The sequence below is a fragment of the Zea mays genome, chromosome 2 (assembly GCF_902167145.1).
Source record: "Zea mays cultivar B73 chromosome 2, Zm-B73-REFERENCE-NAM-5.0, whole genome shotgun sequence".
Classification (NCBI taxonomy): Eukaryota; Viridiplantae; Streptophyta; class Magnoliopsida; order Poales; family Poaceae; genus Zea; species Zea mays.
The window spans coordinates 227,655,021-227,664,631 of NC_050097.1; the positions used below are offsets into that span (position 1 = coordinate 227,655,021).

Sequence of the window (9,611 nt, forward strand, 5' to 3'; positions counted from 1 at the left end):
CAAACCATAGTAAAAATGGGTGACCGTTCTCGTGTTAAATTACCTTTTATTTGTTTTAAGGGGCGTTTTTCGGGTACTTTGTGCGGAGGAAGGATGTCCAGTGCCGTGGGCGAGCCGAGCACGGAGGTGTGGGCATAAGAGGAAGGAGGACGCAGGATATGACGGATGCGATCATACCAGCACTAAAGCACCGGATCCCATCAGAACTCCGAAGTTAAGCGTGCTTGGGCGAGAGTAGTACTAGGATGGGTGACCTCCTGGGAAGTCCTCGTGTTGCATTCCTTTTTTTTTGGTTTTATTTTTGTTTGTTTTTCGAACACCAAACCATAGTAAAAATGGGTGACCGTTCTCGTGTTAAATTACCTTTTATTTGTTTTAAGGGGCGTTTTTCGGGTACTTTGTGCGGAGGAAGGATGTCCAGTGCCGTGGGCGAGCCGAGCACGGAGGTGTGGGCATAAGAGGAAGGAGGACGCAGGATATGACGGATGCGATCATACCAGCACTAAAGCACCGGATCCCATCAGAACTCCGAAGTTAAGCGTGCTTGGGCGAGAGTAGTACTAGGATGGGTGACCTCCTGGGAAGTCCTCGTGTTGCATTCCTTTTTTTTTGGTTTTATTTTTGTTTGTTTTTCGAACACCAAACCATAGTAAAAATGGGTGACCGTTCTCGTGTTAAATTACCTTTTATTTGTTTTAAGGGGCGTTTTTCGGGTACTTTGTGCGGAGGAAGGATGTCCAGTGCCGTGGGCGAGCCGAGCACGGAGGTGTGGGCATAAGAGGAAGGAGGACGCAGGATATGACGGATGCGATCATACCAGCACTAAAGCACCGGATCCCATCAGAACTCCGAAGTTAAGCGTGCTTGGGCGAGAGTAGTACTAGGATGGGTGACCTCCTGGGAAGTCCTCGTGTTGCATTCCTTTTTTTTTGGTTTTATTTTTGTTTGTTTTTCGAACACCAAACCATAGTAAAAATGGGTGACCGTTCTCGTGTTAAATTACCTTTTATTTGTTTTAAGGGGCGTTTTTCGGGTACTTTGTGCGGAGGAAGGATGTCCAGTGCCGTGGGCGAGCCGAGCACGGAGGTGTGGGCATAAGAGGAAGGAGGACGCAGGATATGACGGATGCGATCATACCAGCACTAAAGCACCGGATCCCATCAGAACTCCGAAGTTAAGCGTGCTTGGGCGAGAGTAGTACTAGGATGGGTGACCTCCTGGGAAGTCCTCGTGTTGCATTCCTTTTTTTTTGGTTTTATTTTTGTTTGTTTTTCGAACACCAAACCATAGTAAAAATGGGTGACCGTTCTCGTGTTAAATTACCTTTTATTTGTTTTAAGGGGCGTTTTTTCGGGTACTTTGTGCGGAGGAAGGATGTCCAGTGCCGTGGGCGAGCCGAGCACGGAGGTGTGGGCATAAGAGGAAGGAGGACGCAGGATATGACGGATGCGATCATACCAGCACTAAAGCACCGGATCCCATCAGAACTCCGAAGTTAAGCGTGCTTGGGCGAGAGTAGTACTAGGATGGGTGACCTCCTGGGAAGTCCTCGTGTTGCATTCCTTTTTTTTTGGTTTTATTTTTGTTTGTTTTTCGAACACCAAACCATAGTAAAAATGGGTGACCGTTCTCGTGTTAAATTACCTTTTATTTGTTTTAAGGGGCGTTTTTCGGGTACTTTGTGCGGAGGAAGGATGTCCAGTGCCGTGGGCGAGCCGAGCACGGAGGTGTGGGCATAAGAGGAAGGAGGACGCAGGATATGACGGATGCGATCATACCAGCACTAAAGCACCGGATCCCATCAGAACTCCGAAGTTAAGCGTGCTTGGGCGAGAGTAGTACTAGGATGGGTGACCTCCTGGGAAGTCCTCGTGTTGCATTCCTTTTTTTTTGGTTTTATTTTTGTTTGTTTTTCGAACACCAAACCATAGTAAAAATGGGTGACCGTTCTCGTGTTAAATTACCTTTTATTTGTTTTAAGGGGCGTTTTTCGGGTACTTTGTGCGGAGGAAGGATGTCCAGTGCCGTGGGCGAGCCGAGCACGGAGGTGTGGGCATAAGAGGAAGGAGGACGCAGGATATGACGGATGCGATCATACCAGCACTAAAGCACCGGATCCCATCAGAACTCCGAAGTTAAGCGTGCTTGGGCGAGAGTAGTACTAGGATGGGTGACCTCCTGGGAAGTCCTCGTGTTGCATTCCTTTTTTTTTGGTTTTATTTTTGTTTGTTTTTCGAACACCAAACCATAGTAAAAATGGGTGACCGTTCTCGTGTTAAATTACCTTTTATTTGTTTTAAGGGGCGTTTTTCGGGTACTTTGTGCGGAGGAAGGATGTCCAGTGCCGTGGGCGAGCCGAGCACGGAGGTGTGGGCATAAGAGGAAGGAGGACGCAGGATATGACGGATGCGATCATACCAGCACTAAAGCACCGGATCCCATCAGAACTCCGAAGTTAAGCGTGCTTGGGCGAGAGTAGTACTAGGATGGGTGACCTCCTGGGAAGTCCTCGTGTTGCATTCCTTTTTTTTTGGTTTTATTTTTGTTTGTTTTTCGAACACCAAACCATAGTAAAAATGGGTGACCGTTCTCGTGTTAAATTACCTTTTATTTGTTTTAAGGGGCGTTTTTCGGGTACTTTGTGCGGAGGAAGGATGTCCAGTGCCGTGGGCGAGCCGAGCACGGAGGTGTGGGCATAAGAGGAAGGAGGACGCAGGATATGACGGATGCGATCATACCAGCACTAAAGCACCGGATCCCATCAGAACTCCGAAGTTAAGCGTGCTTGGGCGAGAGTAGTACTAGGATGGGTGACCTCCTGGGAAGTCCTCGTGTTGCATTCCTTTTTTTTTGGTTTTATTTTTGTTTGTTTTTCGAACACCAAACCATAGTAAAAATGGGTGACCGTTCTCGTGTTAAATTACCTTTTATTTGTTTTAAGGGGCGTTTTTCGGGTACTTTGTGCGGAGGAAGGATGTCCAGTGCCGTGGGCGAGCCGAGCACGGAGGTGTGGGCATAAGAGGAAGGAGGACGCAGGATATGACGGATGCGATCATACCAGCACTAAAGCACCGGATCCCATCAGAACTCCGAAGTTAAGCGTGCTTGGGCGAGAGTAGTACTAGGATGGGTGACCTCCTGGGAAGTCCTCGTGTTGCATTCCTTTTTTTTTGGTTTTATTTTTGTTTGTTTTTCGAACACCAAACCATAGTAAAAATGGGTGACCGTTCTCGTGTTAAATTACCTTTTATTTGTTTTAAGGGGCGTTTTTCGGGTACTTTGTGCGGAGGAAGGATGTCCAGTGCCGTGGGCGAGCCGAGCACGGAGGTGTGGGCATAAGAGGAAGGAGGACGCAGGATATGACGGATGCGATCATACCAGCACTAAAGCACCGGATCCCATCAGAACTCCGAAGTTAAGCGTGCTTGGGCGAGAGTAGTACTAGGATGGGTGACCTCCTGGGAAGTCCTCGTGTTGCATTCCTTTTTTTTTGGTTTTATTTTTGTTTGTTTTTCGAACACCAAACCATAGTAAAAATGGGTGACCGTTCTCGTGTTAAATTACCTTTTATTTGTTTTAAGGGGCGTTTTTCGGGTACTTTGTGCGGAGGAAGGATGTCCAGTGCCGTGGGCGAGCCGAGCACGGAGGTGTGGGCATAAGAGGAAGGAGGACGCAGGATATGACGGATGCGATCATACCAGCACTAAAGCACCGGATCCCATCAGAACTCCGAAGTTAAGCGTGCTTGGGCGAGAGTAGTACTAGGATGGGTGACCTCCTGGGAAGTCCTCGTGTTGCATTCCTTTTTTTTTGGTTTTATTTTTGTTTGTTTTTCGAACACCAAACCATAGTAAAAATGGGTGACCGTTCTCGTGTTAAATTACCTTTTATTTGTTTTAAGGGGCGTTTTTCGGGTACTTTGTGCGGAGGAAGGATGTCCAGTGCCGTGGGCGAGCCGAGCACGGAGGTGTGGGCATAAGAGGAAGGAGGACGCAGGATATGACGGATGCGATCATACCAGCACTAAAGCACCGGATCCCATCAGAACTCCGAAGTTAAGCGTGCTTGGGCGAGAGTAGTACTAGGATGGGTGACCTCCTGGGAAGTCCTCGTGTTGCATTCCTTTTTTTTGGTTTTATTTTTGTTTGTTTTTCGAACACCAAACCATAGTAAAAATGGGTGACCGTTCTCGTGTTAAATTACCTTTTATTTGTTTTAAGGGGCGTTTTTCGGGTACTTTGTGCGGAGGAAGGATGTCCAGTGCCGTGGGCGAGCCGAGCACGGAGGTGTGGGCATAAGAGGAAGGAGGACGCAGGATATGACGGATGCGATCATACCAGCACTAAAGCACCGGATCCCATCAGAACTCCGAAGTTAAGCGTGCTTGGGCGAGAGTAGTACTAGGATGGGTGACCTCCTGGGAAGTCCTCGTGTTGCATTCCTTTTTTTTTGGTTTTATTTTTGTTTGTTTTTCGAACACCAAACCATAGTAAAAATGGGTGACCGTTCTCGTGTTAAATTACCTTTTATTTGTTTTAAGGGGCGTTTTTCGGGTACTTTGTGCGGAGGAAGGATGTCCAGTGCCGTGGGCGAGCCGAGCACGGAGGTGTGGGCATAAGAGGAAGGAGGACGCAGGATATGACGGATGCGATCATACCAGCACTAAAGCACCGGATCCCATCAGAACTCCGAAGTTAAGCGTGCTTGGGCGAGAGTAGTACTAGGATGGGTGACCTCCTGGGAAGTCCTCGTGTTGCATTCCTTTTTTTTTGGTTTTATTTTTGTTTGTTTTTCGAACACCAAACCATAGTAAAAATGGGTGACCGTTCTCGTGTTAAATTACCTTTTATTTGTTTTAAGGGGCGTTTTTCGGGTACTTTGTGCGGAGGAAGGATGTCCAGTGCCGTGGGCGAGCCGAGCACGGAGGTGTGGGCATAAGAGGAAGGAGGACGCAGGATATGACGGATGCGATCATACCAGCACTAAAGCACCGGATCCCATCAGAACTCCGAAGTTAAGCGTGCTTGGGCGAGAGTAGTACTAGGATGGGTGACCTCCTGGGAAGTCCTCGTGTTGCATTCCTTTTTTTTTGGTTTTATTTTTGTTTGTTTTTCGAACACCAAACCATAGTAAAAATGGGTGACCGTTCTCGTGTTAAATTACCTTTTATTTGTTTTAAGGGGCGTTTTTCGGGTACTTTGTGCGGAGGAAGGATGTCCAGTGCCGTGGGCGAGCCGAGCACGGAGGTGTGGGCATAAGAGGAAGGAGGACGCAGGATATGACGGATGCGATCATACCAGCACTAAAGCACCGGATCCCATCAGAACTCCGAAGTTAAGCGTGCTTGGGCGAGAGTAGTACTAGGATGGGTGACCTCCTGGGAAGTCCTCGTGTTGCATTCCTTTTTTTTTGGTTTTATTTTTGTTTGTTTTTCGAACACCAAACCATAGTAAAAATGGGTGACCGTTCTCGTGTTAAATTACCTTTTATTTGTTTTAAGGGGCGTTTTTCGGGTACTTTGTGCGGAGGAAGGATGTCCAGTGCCGTGGGCGAGCCGAGCACGGAGGTGTGGGCATAAGAGGAAGGAGGACGCAGGATATGACGGATGCGATCATACCAGCACTAAAGCACCGGATCCCATCAGAACTCCGAAGTTAAGCGTGCTTGGGCGAGAGTAGTACTAGGATGGGTGACCTCCTGGGAAGTCCTCGTGTTGCATTCCTTTTTTTTTGGTTTTATTTTTGTTTGTTTTTCGAACACCAAACCATAGTAAAAATGGGTGACCGTTCTCGTGTTAAATTACCTTTTATTTGTTTTAAGGGGCGTTTTTCGGGTACTTTGTGCGGAGGAAGGATGTCCAGTGCCGTGGGCGAGCCGAGCACGGAGGTGTGGGCATAAGAGGAAGGAGGACGCAGGATATGACGGATGCGATCATACCAGCACTAAAGCACCGGATCCCATCAGAACTCCGAAGTTAAGCGTGCTTGGGCGAGAGTAGTACTAGGATGGGTGACCTCCTGGGAAGTCCTCGTGTTGCATTCCTTTTTTTTGGTTTTATTTTTGTTTGTTTTTCGAACACCAAACCATAGTAAAAATGGGTGACCGTTCTCGTGTTAAATTACCTTTTATTTGTTTTAAGGGGCGTTTTTCGGGTACTTTGTGCGGAGGAAGGATGTCCAGTGCCGTGGGCGAGCCGAGCACGGAGGTGTGGGCATAAGAGGAAGGAGGACGCAGGATATGACGGATGCGATCATACCAGCACTAAAGCACCGGATCCCATCAGAACTCCGAAGTTAAGCGTGCTTGGGCGAGAGTAGTACTAGGATGGGTGACCTCCTGGGAAGTCCTCGTGTTGCATTCCTTTTTTTTTGGTTTTATTTTTGTTTGTTTTTCGAACACCAAACCATAGTAAAAATGGGTGACCGTTCTCGTGTTAAATTACCTTTTATTTGTTTTAAGGGGCGTTTTTCGGGTACTTTGTGCGGAGGAAGGATGTCCAGTGCCGTGGGCGAGCCGAGCACGGAGGTGTGGGCATAAGAGGAAGGAGGACGCAGGATATGACGGATGCGATCATACCAGCACTAAAGCACCGGATCCCATCAGAACTCCGAAGTTAAGCGTGCTTGGGCGAGAGTAGTACTAGGATGGGTGACCTCCTGGGAAGTCCTCGTGTTGCATTCCTTTTTTTTTGGTTTTATTTTTGTTTGTTTTTCGAACACCAAACCATAGTAAAAATGGGTGACCGTTCTCGTGTTAAATTACCTTTTATTTGTTTTAAGGGGCGTTTTTCGGGTACTTTGTGCGGAGGAAGGATGTCCAGTGCCGTGGGCGAGCCGAGCACGGAGGTGTGGGCATAAGAGGAAGGAGGACGCAGGATATGACGGATGCGATCATACCAGCACTAAAGCACCGGATCCCATCAGAACTCCGAAGTTAAGCGTGCTTGGGCGAGAGTAGTACTAGGATGGGTGACCTCCTGGGAAGTCCTCGTGTTGCATTCCTTTTTTTTTGGTTTTATTTTTGTTTGTTTTTCGAACACCAAACCATAGTAAAAATGGGTGACCGTTCTCGTGTTAAATTACCTTTTATTTGTTTTAAGGGGCGTTTTTCGGGTACTTTGTGCGGAGGAAGGATGTCCAGTGCCGTGGGCGAGCCGAGCACGGAGGTGTGGGCATAAGAGGAAGGAGGACGCAGGATATGACGGATGCGATCATACCAGCACTAAAGCACCGGATCCCATCAGAACTCCGAAGTTAAGCGTGCTTGGGCGAGAGTAGTACTAGGATGGGTGACCTCCTGGGAAGTCCTCGTGTTGCATTCCTTTTTTTTTGGTTTTATTTTTGTTTGTTTTTCGAACACCAAACCATAGTAAAAATGGGTGACCGTTCTCGTGTTAAATTACCTTTTATTTGTTTTAAGGGGCGTTTTTCGGGTACTTTGTGCGGAGGAAGGATGTCCAGTGCCGTGGGCGAGCCGAGCACGGAGGTGTGGGCATAAGAGGAAGGAGGACGCAGGATATGACGGATGCGATCATACCAGCACTAAAGCACCGGATCCCATCAGAACTCCGAAGTTAAGCGTGCTTGGGCGAGAGTAGTACTAGGATGGGTGACCTCCTGGGAAGTCCTCGTGTTGCATTCCTTTTTTTTTGGTTTTATTTTTGTTTGTTTTTCGAACACCAAACCATAGTAAAAATGGGTGACCGTTCTCGTGTTAAATTACCTTTTATTTGTTTTAAGGGGCGTTTTTCGGGTACTTTGTGCGGAGGAAGGATGTCCAGTGCCGTGGGCGAGCCGAGCACGGAGGTGTGGGCATAAGAGGAAGGAGGACGCAGGATATGACGGATGCGATCATACCAGCACTAAAGCACCGGATCCCATCAGAACTCCGAAGTTAAGCGTGCTTGGGCGAGAGTAGTACTAGGATGGGTGACCTCCTGGGAAGTCCTCGTGTTGCATTCCTTTTTTTTTGGTTTTATTTTTGTTTGTTTTTCGAACACCAAACCATAGTAAAAATGGGTGACCGTTCTCGTGTTAAATTACCTTTTATTTGTTTTAAGGGGCGTTTTTCGGGTACTTTGTGCGGAGGAAGGATGTCCAGTGCCGTGGGCGAGCCGAGCACGGAGGTGTGGGCATAAGAGGAAGGAGGACGCAGGATATGACGGATGCGATCATACCAGCACTAAAGCACCGGATCCCATCAGAACTCCGAAGTTAAGCGTGCTTGGGCGAGAGTAGTACTAGGATGGGTGACCTCCTGGGAAGTCCTCGTGTTGCATTCCTTTTTTTTTGGTTTTATTTTTGTTTGTTTTTCGAACACCAAACCATAGTAAAAATGGGTGACCGTTCTCGTGTTAAATTACCTTTTATTTGTTTTAAGGGGCGTTTTTCGGGTACTTTGTGCGGAGGAAGGATGTCCAGTGCCGTGGGCGAGCCGAGCACGGAGGTGTGGGCATAAGAGGAAGGAGGACGCAGGATATGACGGATGCGATCATACCAGCACTAAAGCACCGGATCCCATCAGAACTCCGAAGTTAAGCGTGCTTGGGCGAGAGTAGTACTAGGATGGGTGACCTCCTGGGAAGTCCTCGTGTTGCATTCCTTTTTTTTTGGTTTTATTTTTGTTTGTTTTTCGAACACCAAACCATAGTAAAAATGGGTGACCGTTCTCGTGTTAAATTACCTTTTATTTGTTTTAAGGGGCGTTTTTCGGGTACTTTGTGCGGAGGAAGGATGTCCAGTGCCGTGGGCGAGCCGAGCACGGAGGTGTGGGCATAAGAGGAAGGAGGACGCAGGATATGACGGATGCGATCATACCAGCACTAAAGCACCGGATCCCATCAGAACTCCGAAGTTAAGCGTGCTTGGGCGAGAGTAGTACTAGGATGGGTGACCTCCTGGGAAGTCCTCGTGTTGCATTCCTTTTTTTTGGTTTTATTTTTGTTTGTTTTTCGAACACCAAACCATAGTAAAAATGGGTGACCGTTCTCGTGTTAAATTACCTTTTATTTGTTTTAAGGGGCGTTTTTCGGGTACTTTGTGCGGAGGAAGGATGTCCAGTGCCGTGGGCGAGCCGAGCACGGAGGTGTGGGCATAAGAGGAAGGAGGACGCAGGATATGACGGATGCGATCATACCAGCACTAAAGCACCGGATCCCATCAGAACTCCGAAGTTAAGCGTGCTTGGGCGAGAGTAGTACTAGGATGGGTGACCTCCTGGGAAGTCCTCGTGTTGCATTCCTTTTTTTTTGGTTTTATTTTTGTTTGTTTTTCGAACACCAAACCATAGTAAAAATGGGTGACCGTTCTCGTGTTAAATTACCTTTTATTTGTTTTAAGGGGCGTTTTTCGGGTACTTTGTGCGGAGGAAGGATGTCCAGTGCCGTGGGCGAGCCGAGCACGGAGGTGTGGGCATAAGAGGAAGGAGGACGCAGGATATGACGGATGCGATCATACCAGCACTAAAGCACCGGATCCCATCAGAACTCCGAAGTTAAGCGTGCTTGGGCGAGAGTAGTACTAGGATGGGTGACCTCCTGGGAAGTCCTCGTGTTGCATTCCTTTTTTTTGGTTTTATTTTTGTTTGTTTTTCGAACACCAAACCATAGTAAA

General features: G+C 47.8%; 30 non-coding genes across 30 annotated transcripts; all 30 read left to right on the forward strand.

The window, feature by feature from the left end:
* The first annotated feature begins 163 nt into the window (after positions 1-163).
* Positions 164-282, forward strand: LOC118476543 (5S ribosomal RNA). The gene has a single exon (XR_004856654.1). It is a non-coding gene; the product is annotated as a 5S ribosomal RNA (ribosomal RNA).
* A 201-nt stretch (positions 283-483) lies between these two features.
* LOC118476544 (5S ribosomal RNA) lies at positions 484-602 on the forward strand. The gene has a single exon (XR_004856655.1). It is a non-coding gene; the product is annotated as a 5S ribosomal RNA (ribosomal RNA).
* Positions 603-803: 201 nt separating this feature from the next.
* LOC118476545 (5S ribosomal RNA) lies at positions 804-922 on the forward strand. Its single transcript, XR_004856656.1, has one exon. It is a non-coding gene; the product is annotated as a 5S ribosomal RNA (ribosomal RNA).
* A 201-nt stretch (positions 923-1,123) lies between these two features.
* On the forward strand, positions 1,124-1,242 carry LOC118476546 (5S ribosomal RNA). Its single transcript, XR_004856657.1, has one exon. It is a non-coding gene; the product is annotated as a 5S ribosomal RNA (ribosomal RNA).
* A 202-nt stretch (positions 1,243-1,444) lies between these two features.
* Positions 1,445-1,563, forward strand: LOC118476547 (5S ribosomal RNA). The gene has a single exon (XR_004856658.1). It is a non-coding gene; the product is annotated as a 5S ribosomal RNA (ribosomal RNA).
* Positions 1,564-1,764: 201 nt separating this feature from the next.
* LOC118476548 (5S ribosomal RNA) lies at positions 1,765-1,883 on the forward strand. The gene has a single exon (XR_004856659.1). It is a non-coding gene; the product is annotated as a 5S ribosomal RNA (ribosomal RNA).
* Positions 1,884-2,084: 201 nt separating this feature from the next.
* LOC118476549 (5S ribosomal RNA) lies at positions 2,085-2,203 on the forward strand. The gene has a single exon (XR_004856660.1). It is a non-coding gene; the product is annotated as a 5S ribosomal RNA (ribosomal RNA).
* A 201-nt stretch (positions 2,204-2,404) lies between these two features.
* On the forward strand, positions 2,405-2,523 carry LOC118476550 (5S ribosomal RNA). Its single transcript, XR_004856662.1, has one exon. It is a non-coding gene; the product is annotated as a 5S ribosomal RNA (ribosomal RNA).
* A 201-nt stretch (positions 2,524-2,724) lies between these two features.
* LOC118476551 (5S ribosomal RNA) lies at positions 2,725-2,843 on the forward strand. The gene has a single exon (XR_004856663.1). It is a non-coding gene; the product is annotated as a 5S ribosomal RNA (ribosomal RNA).
* A 201-nt stretch (positions 2,844-3,044) lies between these two features.
* LOC118476552 (5S ribosomal RNA) lies at positions 3,045-3,163 on the forward strand. The gene has a single exon (XR_004856664.1). It is a non-coding gene; the product is annotated as a 5S ribosomal RNA (ribosomal RNA).
* A 201-nt stretch (positions 3,164-3,364) lies between these two features.
* Positions 3,365-3,483, forward strand: LOC118476553 (5S ribosomal RNA). The gene has a single exon (XR_004856665.1). It is a non-coding gene; the product is annotated as a 5S ribosomal RNA (ribosomal RNA).
* A 201-nt stretch (positions 3,484-3,684) lies between these two features.
* On the forward strand, positions 3,685-3,803 carry LOC118476554 (5S ribosomal RNA). The gene has a single exon (XR_004856666.1). It is a non-coding gene; the product is annotated as a 5S ribosomal RNA (ribosomal RNA).
* Positions 3,804-4,004: 201 nt separating this feature from the next.
* Positions 4,005-4,123, forward strand: LOC118476555 (5S ribosomal RNA). Its single transcript, XR_004856668.1, has one exon. It is a non-coding gene; the product is annotated as a 5S ribosomal RNA (ribosomal RNA).
* A 200-nt stretch (positions 4,124-4,323) lies between these two features.
* On the forward strand, positions 4,324-4,442 carry LOC118476556 (5S ribosomal RNA). Its single transcript, XR_004856669.1, has one exon. It is a non-coding gene; the product is annotated as a 5S ribosomal RNA (ribosomal RNA).
* A 201-nt stretch (positions 4,443-4,643) lies between these two features.
* On the forward strand, positions 4,644-4,762 carry LOC118476557 (5S ribosomal RNA). The gene has a single exon (XR_004856670.1). It is a non-coding gene; the product is annotated as a 5S ribosomal RNA (ribosomal RNA).
* A 201-nt stretch (positions 4,763-4,963) lies between these two features.
* Positions 4,964-5,082, forward strand: LOC118476558 (5S ribosomal RNA). The gene has a single exon (XR_004856671.1). It is a non-coding gene; the product is annotated as a 5S ribosomal RNA (ribosomal RNA).
* A 201-nt stretch (positions 5,083-5,283) lies between these two features.
* Positions 5,284-5,402, forward strand: LOC118476559 (5S ribosomal RNA). Its single transcript, XR_004856672.1, has one exon. It is a non-coding gene; the product is annotated as a 5S ribosomal RNA (ribosomal RNA).
* A 201-nt stretch (positions 5,403-5,603) lies between these two features.
* Positions 5,604-5,722, forward strand: LOC118476560 (5S ribosomal RNA). The gene has a single exon (XR_004856674.1). It is a non-coding gene; the product is annotated as a 5S ribosomal RNA (ribosomal RNA).
* Positions 5,723-5,923: 201 nt separating this feature from the next.
* Positions 5,924-6,042, forward strand: LOC118476561 (5S ribosomal RNA). The gene has a single exon (XR_004856675.1). It is a non-coding gene; the product is annotated as a 5S ribosomal RNA (ribosomal RNA).
* Positions 6,043-6,242: 200 nt separating this feature from the next.
* Positions 6,243-6,361, forward strand: LOC118476562 (5S ribosomal RNA). The gene has a single exon (XR_004856676.1). It is a non-coding gene; the product is annotated as a 5S ribosomal RNA (ribosomal RNA).
* Positions 6,362-6,562: 201 nt separating this feature from the next.
* On the forward strand, positions 6,563-6,681 carry LOC118476563 (5S ribosomal RNA). Its single transcript, XR_004856677.1, has one exon. It is a non-coding gene; the product is annotated as a 5S ribosomal RNA (ribosomal RNA).
* Positions 6,682-6,882: 201 nt separating this feature from the next.
* Positions 6,883-7,001, forward strand: LOC118476564 (5S ribosomal RNA). Its single transcript, XR_004856678.1, has one exon. It is a non-coding gene; the product is annotated as a 5S ribosomal RNA (ribosomal RNA).
* A 201-nt stretch (positions 7,002-7,202) lies between these two features.
* On the forward strand, positions 7,203-7,321 carry LOC118476565 (5S ribosomal RNA). Its single transcript, XR_004856679.1, has one exon. It is a non-coding gene; the product is annotated as a 5S ribosomal RNA (ribosomal RNA).
* Positions 7,322-7,522: 201 nt separating this feature from the next.
* LOC118476566 (5S ribosomal RNA) lies at positions 7,523-7,641 on the forward strand. The gene has a single exon (XR_004856680.1). It is a non-coding gene; the product is annotated as a 5S ribosomal RNA (ribosomal RNA).
* Positions 7,642-7,842: 201 nt separating this feature from the next.
* On the forward strand, positions 7,843-7,961 carry LOC118476567 (5S ribosomal RNA). The gene has a single exon (XR_004856681.1). It is a non-coding gene; the product is annotated as a 5S ribosomal RNA (ribosomal RNA).
* Positions 7,962-8,162: 201 nt separating this feature from the next.
* Positions 8,163-8,281, forward strand: LOC118476568 (5S ribosomal RNA). Its single transcript, XR_004856682.1, has one exon. It is a non-coding gene; the product is annotated as a 5S ribosomal RNA (ribosomal RNA).
* A 201-nt stretch (positions 8,282-8,482) lies between these two features.
* Positions 8,483-8,601, forward strand: LOC118476569 (5S ribosomal RNA). The gene has a single exon (XR_004856683.1). It is a non-coding gene; the product is annotated as a 5S ribosomal RNA (ribosomal RNA).
* Positions 8,602-8,802: 201 nt separating this feature from the next.
* Positions 8,803-8,921, forward strand: LOC118476570 (5S ribosomal RNA). Its single transcript, XR_004856685.1, has one exon. It is a non-coding gene; the product is annotated as a 5S ribosomal RNA (ribosomal RNA).
* A 200-nt stretch (positions 8,922-9,121) lies between these two features.
* On the forward strand, positions 9,122-9,240 carry LOC118476571 (5S ribosomal RNA). The gene has a single exon (XR_004856686.1). It is a non-coding gene; the product is annotated as a 5S ribosomal RNA (ribosomal RNA).
* Positions 9,241-9,441: 201 nt separating this feature from the next.
* Positions 9,442-9,560, forward strand: LOC118476572 (5S ribosomal RNA). The gene has a single exon (XR_004856687.1). It is a non-coding gene; the product is annotated as a 5S ribosomal RNA (ribosomal RNA).
* The last annotated feature ends 51 nt before the right edge of the window (positions 9,561-9,611 follow it).